A 15,521-nucleotide genomic window follows, 5' to 3' on the forward strand; every position below is an offset into this window, starting at 1 on the left:
GCCCAATCCCCATAAATTGAGACTGGGGCCCCTGGGAACAGCTGAGATGGGTCATCCCGGCTATTCAGCTGGTCCGCGGGATCCCCGCCACAACAATGAAATTCAGCCCATGGTTTTGTTTCTCTCTCCACAGATGCTGCCAGGCTTGCTGAGTGTTTCCAGCATTGCCTGTTTCCTACTTCAGATTTTCAGCAACTGCAGCATTTTGCTCGCATTTCAGTTTCGCTATCGCACCTTGTTGACTTTTATCTATTGCTTCTCTTCTTAATGAACGAAGAAACCCTCGTCTGCAACTGAGGATTGAAGATTTGCAGGAGCACAGTTAAAACCCAAACAACTGTGCAGGTGGAAATCCATTCGTTCCCCACCCCACCCCTCACCCACCACCATTCCCCTCATCATTTCTTCATTGCAGTCAGGGATTGGGGGTTAAAATGGTTCAACTTGATTTTATCATTTTTAAAAATATAGATGAAAATCCAAATGAACGATCAAGGGACAAAGTGTAAGTTATTCCTATTGGGAGACAGGGGATAAAATGGTTAGATTTCAATGTCTGAAAGATTATAGATGGGAAGACCGACTAAGGCACAGTTAAGACTTTCCAATCATTTTGGAGTAATGGGAAACAATGGTGGATGAAGAAATGTCTTAATTTCAACACAAGCGTGGTTGCTATTTACAACTTAGAGGAACATGAGGAAGATCTGAAGGGTACTGGCCGCAGTAGTACCAATAAAATATAGAGAAAGACAAGAAAAGAAATGGATGCAAGAGAGGAAAAGGTCAAAGGCTAGAGTTGAAGGGTGAGTGGCCTGAAGCCGCATTATAGTGAACTGTTCTTCAAATAATGAGAACAATCCACCGCTAACACATTCAGATATTTCCCATAATGGTTTACATGAAGAGATGGTAGACTTGGCAGATCCATTGATATCACTGATGATTAATTGTCTGGGCATTAATTAAGATCACGATCTTGACTTAGTGAGATTGGCTTAATTGGACCAGTTCCTGTTCATAGACTATGATGACTCTTTTTCATTCTTGACAAACTCCAAAATTTTTTTCTGCTGTGGACTTCTTTCCCCTTTATTCCCATTAAGTGAGATTTTGCAACGTTGCTCACGTTGATGGAAGCTATCCATCCTTTCTTTTCATAAAATTATGATTATTTTGAGTCTTCTAAAGCAGTTCAATTGAGTTTTATTTTCCATCACTACCTCCTTATCCAGAGCTAAGCCAGCTCTAGGTTTATTAAAGAATTGTAGTCTGCTGTGGAAATTAGCTGTGATGCCAGACCCCAGGCTTTCCAATATACTGGGAGCTACACCACTTAGATTCAGTTCCAGTAAAGTGATTTTCTTTATATTTCTTCACACCTTTGAGATGATTATTGTGCTCAGCTGCATTATTGACCAGTACAAAACACTTCTAGAAGCTTAACAGGGAAACATTAATTTTACGTAAGAATAAGACCAGGGGCAGAATTTTGCCCTTGGCGTGCAGGATCGGCAGGGGTGGGGAGGGGGGGCAGGGAGGGGGGGTGGGGGGGGGAGGGGACGGCTGGGAAGCCAACGGCTGCCCACAATCAACAGCGCACCGCGATTTCACGCTAGCAGACCAATTCAGGCTCGCCCAGCATGATACATGAGTGGCGGCACCGAGCGCTGCCTGTGTGGGCAAGGGGAGGAGGGCGAGCCGGCCTAGCACAAACTTTGCGCATGTGCACCAAAGAGCGCTGAATAACCATCCCTGAGGCACGGAGCTACCTCAGGGAGATGAAAAATATACTGAAAAAATTAACGAACAACAGAAAAATTTAATAAAACATGTCCCCTCATGTGACTCGTGAGCAGGGACATGTTTGAAATTAAAAATTAAAGTTTTTATTTCACTTGCGTTTGCTTTTGGAAACCACATCCTGCCCATGGATGAGGTTTCCAAAAAAAAAGTACAAAGGCCACTTGTCCTTTTCACCCTGTTAGGTTGAACGGGCAGTGAAAAATTTAGGGCAATTGATAACTTAATGGCCTTAATGGGCCTTTCAGTTGTCGGTGGGCGTGCTGCCAGCTCTGGAACACGCCCCTCCCCCCCGACCCAACTATCACATGACTACACATTGACGTTGGCATGCTCGGCCATCATTTCACTGGCGGTAGGGCCAGGCACACGCCCTCTCGCTGATCTGAAAATCCTGCCCCAGGAGTTGACCATTAAAGCCATCAACCCTGCTCCACCAATAAATATGATCATAACTGATCTCCTACCTCACTCCATCTTCCTGCATAATTCCCACATCCATTAATAACCAAAAATCTCTCAATCTTTGTCTTAAATATGTTTATTGACTGAGCATCCACAGCTCACTGGGATAGGGAATTCCAAAGATTCACAGCCCTTTGATTGAAGGAATTCCTCCTCCTCTCAGTCCCAAGTGTCTCACTCCTTGTTCTGAAACTGTGATCTTTGGTTCTGGACCCCGTCACACCCCAGTCAGGGGAATCATTTTCCCAGCGTTTACCCTAACAAGTCCCTTAAGAATTTAAATAAGCTTCATTAGATCACCTCACATTCTACAAAATTCTAGGGAGCATGGGCCGAGTCAATTCAATCTCTCCTCATGGCACAATGCTCACATTCCAATTATCAGTCTAAGGTGAACCTTCATTGCACCACTTCTTAAGGCATGTTTATTCTGCCTTAGATGAGGAGACCAAGCACTCCAGATGTGGTCTCACAGTTGCAGTTATATATCATACAATGTTCACCATGGTCTTGTGTTGAATTTATTTTAGAGTTCATTGGATTCTAAGATTGAATAAACAAAGGAAAAGCTTAGTTAAAATTAAGACTTTACATTCAGCAAGTTGCCGATCTGATACATTGTTGTTGCTGTTTACTGAGTTTCTTTCAAATGCTTAGTATTCACCGCGAAAAAACAGGCAACTTCCCCCAGCGGAGAGGCACAATGAGACATGTTCTCAATTCTTTTTACTTTTAAAGTCGTTGCAAGTAAATGCCGTTTGTCTGCCCTTGTGCTAGGAGTCACTGAATTAGCTTTAAAATATATCAAGTAACAGAGGCATTGTACTAAATGAAAGGGCCCCTGTCCATGTTGATGAACTCAGCTCCTTATAATCGGTATTATCGTACTCCATGAGCAGACGCCACGCACTGAAATCTGACCATGATTAATTATGGCTGTAGATCAGGATGTGTGTCCTCGGCAGGTGCAGAGATCAACATTCTTTTGGTGCCCAAATTGTGACTGTTCCCCTATCGTACCTGTTGGTTTGAATGTTTTGTTTCTCTTCTGTTCATTCGAACAAACGAAAACACTTTGAGAAAAGTATGAAAATAATGAAAACTGTTAGGATATTTTTCTAAGTATTAGAGAAATACAAGAGGTGCAGCTGCTTGAGTCGACACACCTCATTAACTCCCAACAGGAATTGATAAAATGCCGGACTGCTTCCCTTCGGAGAAGGCCCATGATCCTGGCTGTTCTCCTTCACACGCGTTAGTATATCTGACCTGCGTAGGGAGATTACCTTCCACGAACAGGCTCCTTGAACACACACCAGCTCTACGCCTTGCACTCAGCCCTAGTTTACGGGCTTCTATTCACGTTCACCCCTCTTAAAATGCGTTAATCTGTGTTTTTTTTATTGGTGCACTATGTGTTGTAGCCTCCACCAATACCTGCCTCAGTAATGGGAAAGGGGATGCTGGTGGTGGTGGTGGGAGGGGGTGGAATGGTGGAGGGGGGTGGTGTGAGGGGGGAGGGGAGTGATGGTGTTGGGGTGGAAAAATAGCAGGGAGCCATTTTGTGACGGCTTCCCAGCACAGCACTGGGCAGGAGGCTGATTGGCTGCCCATTCCATGGAGGCGGGCGGCCTATTTACATAATTTAAGGCCCAGGCAAGAGCCATTTTACGGGACCAGCAGCGTTTTGTCGAGAGTTGGATGCCCCTCTGTACCCCACCACCGGAGAGGCAAGCTGCCAATTTCACGGAAGTGGCCGCCCTCTGGGAGATGTCATTGGAGCTGGAGGCTCCATGGCCCAGAGACAGGGTCCATGGGCAGAGAAGGCAGCCCTCACAACACCAAAGAACCTCCCGGGGGTGGTTTCCCCTCCACCTCAGGGGGCCTATCACCCTCAGCCCTCTACGTTTTAATTTTTATACATCTTGAGCCACCCTGAAGTCTCACTCCTGCCCCACCTTTTCCCCTAAGGCTACACAGGCTCCAGAGCTGCCAGCCCTCCATTGGATGCCAAGCCCACAGGCAGCCAATTAGGAAGCTGAGCTGGTCCCACTGCTGGCAAGTGGGGGCTCAGCATGTGTTTGTCGGGCTCTAGTTCAGCATCCAAAAGCCCACAGTAAAGTTCCGCCCACCGTTTGACATTGCCACGAATGCTCGATCAAAACTTAGGTTAGCAAAGGAAGGTAATAATATTGCTGAAAAGAGAGATAAGTTGTCAAAGCTTTTCATCTGGCACACATCTGGACAAACAGAAGAATTCCAAATTTCAAACGATCACAACAATTTATATTACCGGAGAATTCTTGCCTTTATCCTGATGAGTACAAGAGGAAAATCTTAGGTAATATGTCTCTCTTGCCAGCAGTGCTATAGTTCTGTACCACTAAGTGATTGAAGGTAATCATGTCGATTAATGATTAATCAATAAGTATTCCTCCTCCTTCCAACAGATTGGATTAATTGCCAAATCCTATGGTGGTTTTGATTTCCAGGGCTGTTGTTAGTGTACATGGCTGTTTATGGAAAGTGATTAATTATTTGCAGTTGAAACCTAGTCGATAACTTTAACTGGTTAAAAACCAGTGGAATTCATTGCTTCTAAAAACTGCTGCTTGAAGATATATCAGTGATAAATCTTCTTTTTATTGCATTAAAACATGCCAGGAGAAAAGCATCAGGCCCTTGTGCTTTGAAGCTGGTCAAACCTAAACCAATCCTTTCTCCCTAGTCAGTCCATTGGTTCTCAATGTGGGTGTCCTGTATAATTAGAGGCTTCTACAATATATAACCTGTTAGTATCTGTTGGAAAAGTAAAACCTTCTGCACTTTGTTGAGCGTACTAACTGTGTCAATGGAAAGAAGCAAGTAAAGTTAATCTTTTGAAAAATGCAGTGTGATATTACAGTGCCACTGAGAGTCAATGCTCTCATGTTAAGCACTGTGCAATCCTGGACAGAGTTACAAACACATCTCAGGGTATCCCAAGGCATTTTGCAACCAGTGAATTGCTTTGGAAATGTATTCACTGTATTTTTAGGCAAACACAGCAGGAAACTTTTGCACAGTAAGATCCCACAAACTGCAAAAAGATGAATATCCAGATAATGTGTTTTTGGTGATGTTGGTTGATGGATAAATGCTGACCACGGCCCCAGGAGAGCTCCCCTCTGCTTCTTTGAAAAGTGGAGTCACACCAACTTTCTCGTCCACCACCAGACTTGGTCTCCAGAAAACTCTTCCAATAGAATGATTACAGCACAGAAGGAGGCTGTTCGGCCTGTCGTGTCTCCACCCTCCCTTTACAAAAGTAACTCACCTAGTCCCATTCCCCTACCTTTTTCCCATGGCCCTGCAAATAATTTATCTTCAGATAATTGTCCAATTCTCTTTTGAAAGCCACAATTGTATCTGCCTCTACCACAGTCTCAGGCAGCACATTCCAGATCCTAACCATGCACTGGTGGTTTATCCTTATGTCACTTTTGCCTCTTTGGCCAATCACCTTAAATCAGTGCCCTTGTTTCTCAGCCCCTCCACCAACGGGAACAGTTTCTCCCTATCTACTCTATCTAGACTCCTCATATATAGGCTTTGTTTACAGCTCCATGCAATGAACATCAGCAATTGAACCCATACCAATACATAATAGAGTTAAAATATGCAAGAGCAGTATAAACAATGCTGGTATTACCAGTAATAATTTGCAATGATACACATTGAACCACATTGTAGACAAATATTAGTTCAGTCATCTCAGATTTAACCTGTTCATATTAAAAGACCAAAGGACGTAATCCTCCTTCTTTCTGCCTTTCACATTATATAATCTGATTTTGTTACAGTTCCATAATATTGTTGTTCAGTGTCCACAGGTTGGTTTTATGGATCCAAAATGAATAGCTGAAATTCCCTGGGGGAATGGGTGGTGAAAATGTTCCTGAAACTAGAGTTATGGAATGGTTACAGCACCCAAGGAGATCATTCAGCCCATCATGCCCATGCTGGCCCCCTGAAGGAACAATTCACCTAGTGCCACTCCCCCACCTCCACCCCATAGCCTCGCACATTCTTCCTATTCAGATAAAAATCTAATTTGAAGAATGACCCCCTTGTTCTTCTGAAAAATAGTGCCATGAGCGTTTTTGTATCTAACTGAGCTGTCAGATGGGATCTTGCTTTAACGTCTCATCCAAAAGACAGCACCTCCATCAGTGCAGCACTTCACACGAGTGTCAGCCTTGATTTTTGCACTCAAGACCTGCAGTCTGATTTGAATCAAAAACCTTGTGAATCAGAGGTAAGAGAGCACCCGCTGAATCACAGCTGGCATGCTAAGACATCCTCTGGGCTTTTCTATGGAATAATTAATGTTCTGGATAAAAACAAAGAGATAAAATTGTTTCGCAGGAAATGAGAAACAGACATGTTCGCATGTGAAATTCCTCTGTCCATATTCTTAATGATCGCATTAACACATTCAGTTTACATCAACATGAAAGTGGTGGAAGAGGGTTTCATGTGAATGAGTTAGCCATTCATTACTAATATCAGAATTCAGACCATTGGCCCTGTATTTCAGTCAGAATTATTTCTCCAGTTGTTCATTTTCATAAAAATGCTACTTTATAAACTCACGTCTACATCTTTTTTTGCTAAAATTAGCATATGGTAGAAAATGTAACCTTTTTTGTCTCAACAGTGGGTGCAATAAACCCGCTCCCTGGCATGCCCAACCCTTTAAGGGATTTACAAATGTACTAAGTTTTCCTGATGTTCAAGTTGACTCCGAGGATTCTGTTCTTACTTTGCTGTCCTTAGTCTGGTCCTTAGCCCCACTCTAATGTGGTTAACGCTTAACTGGAAACAGTCTGTCCCATCCCTTCATAACATTAAACATTTGGAGCAAACCCAATATTCTTTGTTTTAACGAAAGCAGCTCCAATTTTTCAAATCTTTTCTTTATAATGTTTTGACACAGCAGATGATGTGTACCAGGTGGATCAAATCCACAAGAGAAACTTGATCGTGCTATCACAATGCTTTTGCAATGTGTATTTATTTCGCAATGCGTGTACTGAATTCAAAAGCAATAAGTTCACTAAGCCTTTTAGAGATTTTTATAAAACTAAATTAAAATACTTATTAAGAAAAGAATAGATTTCAAGCACATACATAGGATTACAAATTACTACAACGATAATTCCTAAAATTCCTAATTAACCTGACTCCCAGTTACACCCCCTTTAAGGCAACAGTCCAAACATAGATTTTAGATTTTAAACAGATCCAGCAAATTAACACAATACCCTGGACAATGGAATTCCAAATGACCTTTTCCAAGCTTCAGTTTCGGTAGACAGCAGACTTCTGCATAAATACTGGAGGATTCATTAAGACTATTTCACATATTGTTAGATCTAACAATACCTCCTTCTGACACATAGTCTCATTCTCCTTTATATATGTTTGCCTCTTTTTTAATTTGTAACTTCTTTTGTTTCATATGGTCTTTGAAACTGTATCTTCCTCATAATATAAAACTTTCATGGGGAGAATTTTCTCCCCGTTGGGCAGGCTGGTCGGAAGCGGGCATGGGCGGGCACAGAGCCGATCTCCGCCCACAATCGGCTGCGCACCGCCATTTTACGTGGATGGGCCAATTAACATCTGCCCAGCATGACGCGGGCCAGGCAGCACTCAGTGTTACCTGTGCGGGTGGAGGGGGGAGGGAGAGCATGCACGTGAAAGAGCGCAGAAATATCCCTGAGGAGCACGGAGCTGCCTCAGGGCGATTAAGTTGAATTTGAAACTTCAAAATATAAGAAATTAAAAATCATTTACACATGTCCCCTCATGCGACGGCAGTCTACTTGACAGTGTCACACGAGCTGGGATATGTTTATCAAACGTTTAATAAATATTTATTCATTTAATAAACCTTTCATGAAACCTCGTCCCACCCCTGGATGAGGTTTCATGTAAAATGCGAAGGCCGCCTGGGCTCTTCAATTAGTTCAACTGCTGTGATAATGACTTAACAGGCCTTTGACTGTTGGGTGGGCACACAGCCTACTCCAGTGCGCGCCCGCCGATTGAAAGATCGGAACAACGCGCAGGTGTCGGGACACACGCCCGACATCAGCGTGTGTCATTTTACACGTTGGTATGAGCCACACGCTGAACAGGAAATGCTGACCCATGTTGCTACTATTTATTGTCAGTAATCTTTGCAAAAATAAACACATTCTTTATCCTTGCTTATTTGTAAAGAGACTGAAATTCTTTTGAAATCCAAATCTCTCTTCGTCTATTTAAAAATGCTAATTCCCTTCACACCTTACACGCAAAGCCAACATCCATGTCTCCCATTAGCATATCAAGCACCTAGCTTCTTTTGATGAGTCAAAGCCTGCAGTCTACTTGACTCCAAATGTAATTACATCATGCAGATGGACCTAACTATATTTGCCCCCATAAACCTACCTTACAATAAACCAGAAAAATATTATCAAAATTATTATACCTTCACGACAATAGACTGGGAACCATTCAAGCAAGTACGCTCTGTGGTCCTGTCTATTACCTCAAAACCTTTCCTATATCGTGGAGCACAGGGCATTCCAAGTGTGGCTGCTGACACTGAGGGACTGCACAGCAGCAGACGATACTCCCTGCAGGTCACTTGAGAAAGGAAGGAGGGAGGAAATGGGCAAAGTAACACTGGCTTTGAAATCAACTTGATCGCTTTTCAAACTGTTGCTCTGAATTGCTGCTGAGAATCATTCTACCAGACCATGAATTCCTGTAATGTCCAATCACTGGTACCTTTCTGTTTGTCGTGTGGTGGCTGACTGGTCTGCTGTTTATCTGCATCATGTTCTATTCCTTTCCGTTTTTCTCTTGTTGAAGAATCGTAGGGCTGAATTTTTTTTCTGAGGGGGGAGGCGGGTCCCAGTGACAGTCCCCAAAACTGGGGGCAAACCCACCTCAGCTGTGTGAGGGACCTGGGGCCGCACCTGGCCAATCGGAGGGCCAGCAGCTTGGCAGCCTCAGCAGCTCCACCAGGGGCGGTGGCGGCAGCAGAGACCAGCTGGGAGAACAGGAAGCCATGGAAGAAGGGTGCCCTCCCAATCAGGTAAGTGGGGTCTGAGGCAGGCAGGACCCAGTGATGGAGGGATGGCTGTACAGGAGCAGCCTTTGAAGCCAGGGGGCCCCCTGTGGGCCAAAGAATGCCCAAATAGGCAGGCCCCACCCTAGGCCCACCAGGAGGCTGCCAGGATTTACCTGGCGGTTTCCCCACACAGTGGAGGGGCAATCTTGGTGCTGATAAAATACCAGTGGCGGCAGGAAGAAGGCCTTAATTGACCATTTAAGTAGCTCAGTTGGCCTCTGGGTTGAAGGGCTGTCCAACACCTTCCCTGGCATTGACAAGCTGACACGGCAGCGAGAAGATGACAGGCCTCACCACCACCCCCCCCCCCCCCACCCCCTCACCATTTTACAGGCACCCCCAGAGGAGAAAATTCAGCTCGTAAAGTTACTCCCATGAAGGTGGCAAATGAATCACTAATAAACGTGACTTCAAGGTATTAAATCTTCTGTGATTTTGTTCTGTCAAATGGGATTAGGTGGGGCAACCACAAGGCGCCAAGTTTGAGACCGGCTGATCCATCCCAGTCTGAATTCTTCTACATCTTCCCCCTTATCCTGAGTCAGCAGATGCTCAATTTCAAATGCAGAGCAATTTTTTTTTTGCCAAAACTGAGTGTTAAACGCACCATCTGTACAACTATTGTATGAACAAGAACCCTGGGGGCTAGACTCTGAAATGTTGCTGATAGTTGTTTCAGGCAAATTATTAATTCCAGTCATTAGCTGTGATCATTTCGCTTTTGTCTGGGATTTTATACAGAACACTGTTCTGTAATTTTTGTTACCCTAACAGCATCCTGTTTCTCAGGCAGCTGTGTGGTTTGATCATTCTATAATGAAAATGTCAAAAATTCTCTCAATCGTCGTTATAAAATTGAGTCAGAAAATGGACAGTGAGGAATGATTGGTGTGCATAGGAAATGGAAGCAGTTCACTCAGGTAGGCTAGCTTTCAATGTCCTTGCTGCTACCCTCATCCTGTTAATACCAGCAATATTGGTACATGTTACATGTGTATGGGCTTAAGTTGCCTGTGTGAACATGTTAAACAAGTCTATGTGCATGTGTGTTTAATCCAGGAGCTATTTCCAAATACGGAGGCTTTTACATTATGGGGCAGAATTATGCCCTTGTCGGGGGGGAAGTTTAAGTGTAGGCACGCAGAAATGTGCCTTCGATCGGCGCACCCAATCGGGGGCGCGCCGCCATTTTATGTGGCCGGGCCAATTAAGGCCCGCCCAGCATGACGTTTACCAGGAAGCGCTGTGCGCTCTCCGTGCGGGTGGAGGAGGGGGATTCCCTGAGCCAAGAGTGCGCTCTTTCACGCATGCGCACAAAAGAGCGCACTCATCTCCCTGAGGCTAAGTGCTGCCTCAGGGAGATCGACTCGACAATAAAAAATCTGAAAAATAGAAGAAAAAAATTTCCCTGACATGTCCCCTCATGTGACACCGTCACATGAGTTGGGACGGGTCCATAACTTTTACATTCACTTTAATCACATTGTTTTAAACCTACATGAAACCTGATTCTGCCCATGGATGAGGTTTTATGCTTTTTCCAATGCCCGCCAGGGCTCCCAGCCTGTCCTCCAACCTTAAGGTTGGACGGGCAGGTCCATTAATTACTTCAATGGCTCTGTCAATGGCCTCAATAGGCCATTGACAGGTTGGCGGGCGCACAGCTGATTCGACTGTGCCCCCACCTACCTGAAAATTTAAATGGGGTGCGGTGATGTCGGGAGTTCCACCCGATGTCATCCTGCGTCATTTTATGCATCGATGAGCAGGCCCCACCACCCCCTGCTCACCGACTGGAAAATCCTGGCCATGGAGATGAGAAATAAATGGTTCAATGTTCTCGCCATTTAAGCATCTTATAGTAATGGACAAGGGAATGTGGAGCAAGGGGTTAAATTGCTGGCTTCTTAATCTGAGGTCAAGTTCCACTTTCGTCTAATGGGAAAATTTCTTTTGCTTGCTGACTTTAATGATCATATGTAGGATAAACAGCGCTGTACACCACACGGACTGCAGCGGCTCAAGAAGGCAGCTCACCACCACCTTCTCAAGGGCAACTAGGGATGGTCAATAAATGCTGGCCCAGCCAGTGAAGTCCACATCTCGCGAATGAATAAATAAATAAATAAATAAATCGGGATGCCTCTGTTCCCTGTGTATCTGGGGACCTGGATGAATAATCTAGAGAACGTGAGCTCAAATCCCACCAGGAATTTGAGAATTTAAATTCCCTCGGTTTAAAAATCCAGAAGTAAACCCTGCAATCAACAAAAGTGAACATGAAGCTGTCAGAAAGAGAATAAAAAAAGAAAATTTACATTTATATAGCAGCTTTCCCATCCTCAGGCCATCCCAGAGTGCTTTACAGCCAATGAAGCACTGTTTGAAGCTGTAATGTCAGATTGTCATTAAAACTCAATTGCTTCGCTGATGCCCTTCAGGGAAGGAAACCTGCCTTCCTTACCCATTCTGGCCTACATGTGACCCCAATTCCACTGACTCTATCCTCTGAAGTGGGTGAGCAAGTCAATCAGTTGCATCATGCAGCGGTTAAAGGGAAAGGAGCACCAACACTTTCTCAGGGATGGGCAACTATTCTCAGCCTTTTGTCAGCAATGGCCACATGATGAGAATGGTTTCTTGAAAGGTAGCGTTAATGGAGGACCCCTAGAATATTGCCTTTTTGAGTGCATAAATTGACAAATACCTATACCATACACATATACAGCACAACAACAACTTGTGTTTATGTAGCACCTTTAAGATAACAAAACATCCTGAGGTACTTCACAGAAGCATTTGAAAACATAGCATGACACCAAGACATAAGGAAAATTAAGTCAGATGACATTAAATTTCGGAAACAAGATGGGTTTTAAGGAGTGCGTTAAAGGAAGAAATCAAGGTAGAGAGGCGGGAGGTGTAGGGAGAGTATTCCAGAGCTTGGGGCCTAGGCAGTTGAAGGCATGGCCACCAATGGTGGAGCAATTCAATGTAGGGATGCACATGTGGCCAGAATTAGAGGAATGCAGATACCTTGGAGACTTGTGGGGCTGGAGGAGATTACAGAGATAGGGAGGCAGGAGGCCTTGAAGGGATTTGAAAACAAGGATGAGAATTTCAAAGTCAAGTCTTTGCTTGACCAGGAGCCAATATAGGTCAATGAGCACAGGGGTGACAGCCCTAAAAATATCTGTACAGTACTGGCTTTCCTATAATGAATCCTTGCCCAAGTGACTGTCAATAATGTCCCAGGTGATCATTTCTAAAAACTTCCCACCACCGAGGTTAAACTGACTGACCTATAGATTTATCCTTGCATCCTTTTTTGAACAAGGATTTGACATCTGCAATTCCCCAGTCCTCTGGCACCACCCCTGTATCTAAGGAGGACTGGAGGATTATGGCCAACACTTTTGCAATTTTTGCCTTTATTTCCCTCCGTGTCCGAGGATGTATCCCACCTGGCCCCAGTGATGTATCAACAGTTAGCTTTTCTAATACCTCCTATTTCCCAATTTTTAGTACATCCTCAGTCACCTCTTCCTTCACTATGACTTTGGTTTAGGAAGGGAATTCTAAGGTTTAGGGTTTTTAGCTGAAGACACAGCTGCCAATAGTGGAGTGATTAAAATTGGGGATACATGAGATCCCAGAATTGGAGGAGCGCAGATATCTTGAAGGGTTGTAGGGCTGAAGGAGGTTACAAAGATAGGGAAGGGCAAGGCCATGGCAGGATTGGAAACCAGGATGTTAAAATTGAGGTGTTGTTGGCCCAGCCAGCAACGTAGGTCATCAAATACAGAGGTGATAGGTGAACAGGATTTGGTGTGAGTTAGTATACAGGCAGTGAGTTTTGAATGAGTTAAACTAAGGTGGAAAATGGGCAGGCAGTCAGGAGTGCATTGAAATTGTCAAGCCTAGAGCAACAAAGGCATGGGTGAAGGTTTCAGCAACAGAGGAGGAGCCGAACTGGGCGATGTTCAGCCCTACAACCCTCCAAGATATCTGCGCTCCAGGTGGGATACATCCAATGTTGTGGAGGTGGAAATAAGACCATAAGACCATAAGATGTAGGAGCAGAAGTAGGCCATTCGGCCCTTCGAGTCTGCTCCACCATTCAATGAGATCTGATCATGGTTGATCTGATAATTCTCAACTCCACTTTCCTGCCTTTTCCCCATAACCCTTGATTTCCTTACTGATTAAAAATGTGTCTATCTCAGCCTTGAATATACTTAACGACTCAGCCTCTAGCCCTCTGTAGTAAAGAATTCCACAGAATCATTACCTTCTGAGGGAAGAAATCCCTCCTCATCTCTGTTTTAAATGGGCGACCCCTAACTCTGAGATTATGCCCTCTGGTCCTAGGCTGTCCCAAAAAGGGAAAGAACCTCTCAGCATCTACCGTCTCAAGCCCCCTAAGAACCTTATATTTTCAATAAGGTCGCCTCTCATTCTTCTAAACTCCAATGAGTACAGGCCCAACCTACTCAACCTCTCTTCATAAGAAAATCCCTCCATACCCAGAATCAACCTAGTGAACCTTCTCTGGACTGCCTCCAATGCCAGTATACCTTTCCTTAGATAAGGGGACCAAAACTGTTCACAGTATTCTAGGTGTGGCCTAACTAGTGCCTTGTATAGTTTTAGCAAGACTTCCCTATTTTTATACTTCATTCCCTCTGAAATAAAGACCAACATTCCATTTGCCTTCCCTATTACCTGTTGAACTTGTACATCAGCTTTTTGAGATTCATGCACAAGGACCCCCAAATCCCTTTGTGCTGCAGCCTCCTGCAGTCTTTCTCCATTTAAATAATATTCAGCTCCTCTATACTTCCTGCCAAAGTGCTTAACCTCACATTTTCCCAAATTATATCCCATCTGCCATGTTTTTGCCCACTCACTTAATCTGTCTATATCCCTCTGTCATCTTCACCACTTGCCTTCCCATCTATTTTTGTATCATCCGCAAATTTGGCAATAGTACATTCTCTTCCCTTATCTAAGTCATTAACATATATTGTAAATAATTGATCCCCAGCACTGATCCCCAGGTGGTCTCAGCAGTAGTGTGGTCAGAAATTTATCTTCGGATCAAATGGGACATCAAGGTCGTGAACAGTTTAGTTCCATCTCTGACACTTGGGTGAGCTCATAACAGCAAGTTAAAAAGGCCACAGGGCCCAAGTTACCATAATGTTATGGGGTCAGGTGCAGAAGTGAACAGTTTATTCAGTTAATGACATGTCCAGAAGCTTATTTTAGATGTTTGCTCACCATTCTGTTCTACGGTTGTAAATAGAGCACATGTTGTCCTTTGGGATTCAAGTTTCCTCCCATTCAACCACACATCTGTATCTACCACATAGCCACATGTGCACATGCACAGACACACGTAAGATGGCACTGCAAATAAGGAGGATGTAAAAATGAAAGAAATTGAAGGGGGTAGGTGCGTATCAAAACAATATTTGCCAAACCTCTTATTGCTTGGGAGGAAGGAGAGCCCTGAACCCCTTTTGTCCAGAGAAAAGATCATGATCATTGTGTTGAATATTGTGAAGCAAATGAAAGACTTTTCACCAAAACACTTGTTTCTCCAAGGCAATGGCTCTTTAAGTGGATTAAACACAATGATTGGATTCTACTTTGTATAGCCAAAACTATAAAACAGGCGCAGCTGAACTCTGTGAAACATATCTCAGATGCAATATTTCTGAGTGAGACAAAACATAGACAAGAAAGTACAGAACATTCCATAACTCCTTTAATGTTCTATCAGTAAATTCCTCAGGACAACTCCCACATTTTGCTGACATAAACCCATAGCTATCTTGGACTTTACATAAGAATAAGACATTAATATAAGTTCAAAGGCATCCCAGATTTGGAAGGAGATGCTCTTTCATTTTGAATTGGAATTACTTGGGTTATGGTGTCCAACTCTAAAATCAATTGTCTCAATCTACCCACTTTTCAGGGAAAATATAAACAGGACGCTGTCAGTCAGGTTTGACCCGGGTGGTTTTCAGTTGTCTGAGCTATCTAACCCCACAGGGGAAAGATGATTTTTTTC

Source organism: Carcharodon carcharias, chromosome 19 (assembly GCF_017639515.1).
Source record: "Carcharodon carcharias isolate sCarCar2 chromosome 19, sCarCar2.pri, whole genome shotgun sequence".
NCBI lineage: Eukaryota > Metazoa > Chordata > Chondrichthyes > Lamniformes > Lamnidae > Carcharodon > Carcharodon carcharias.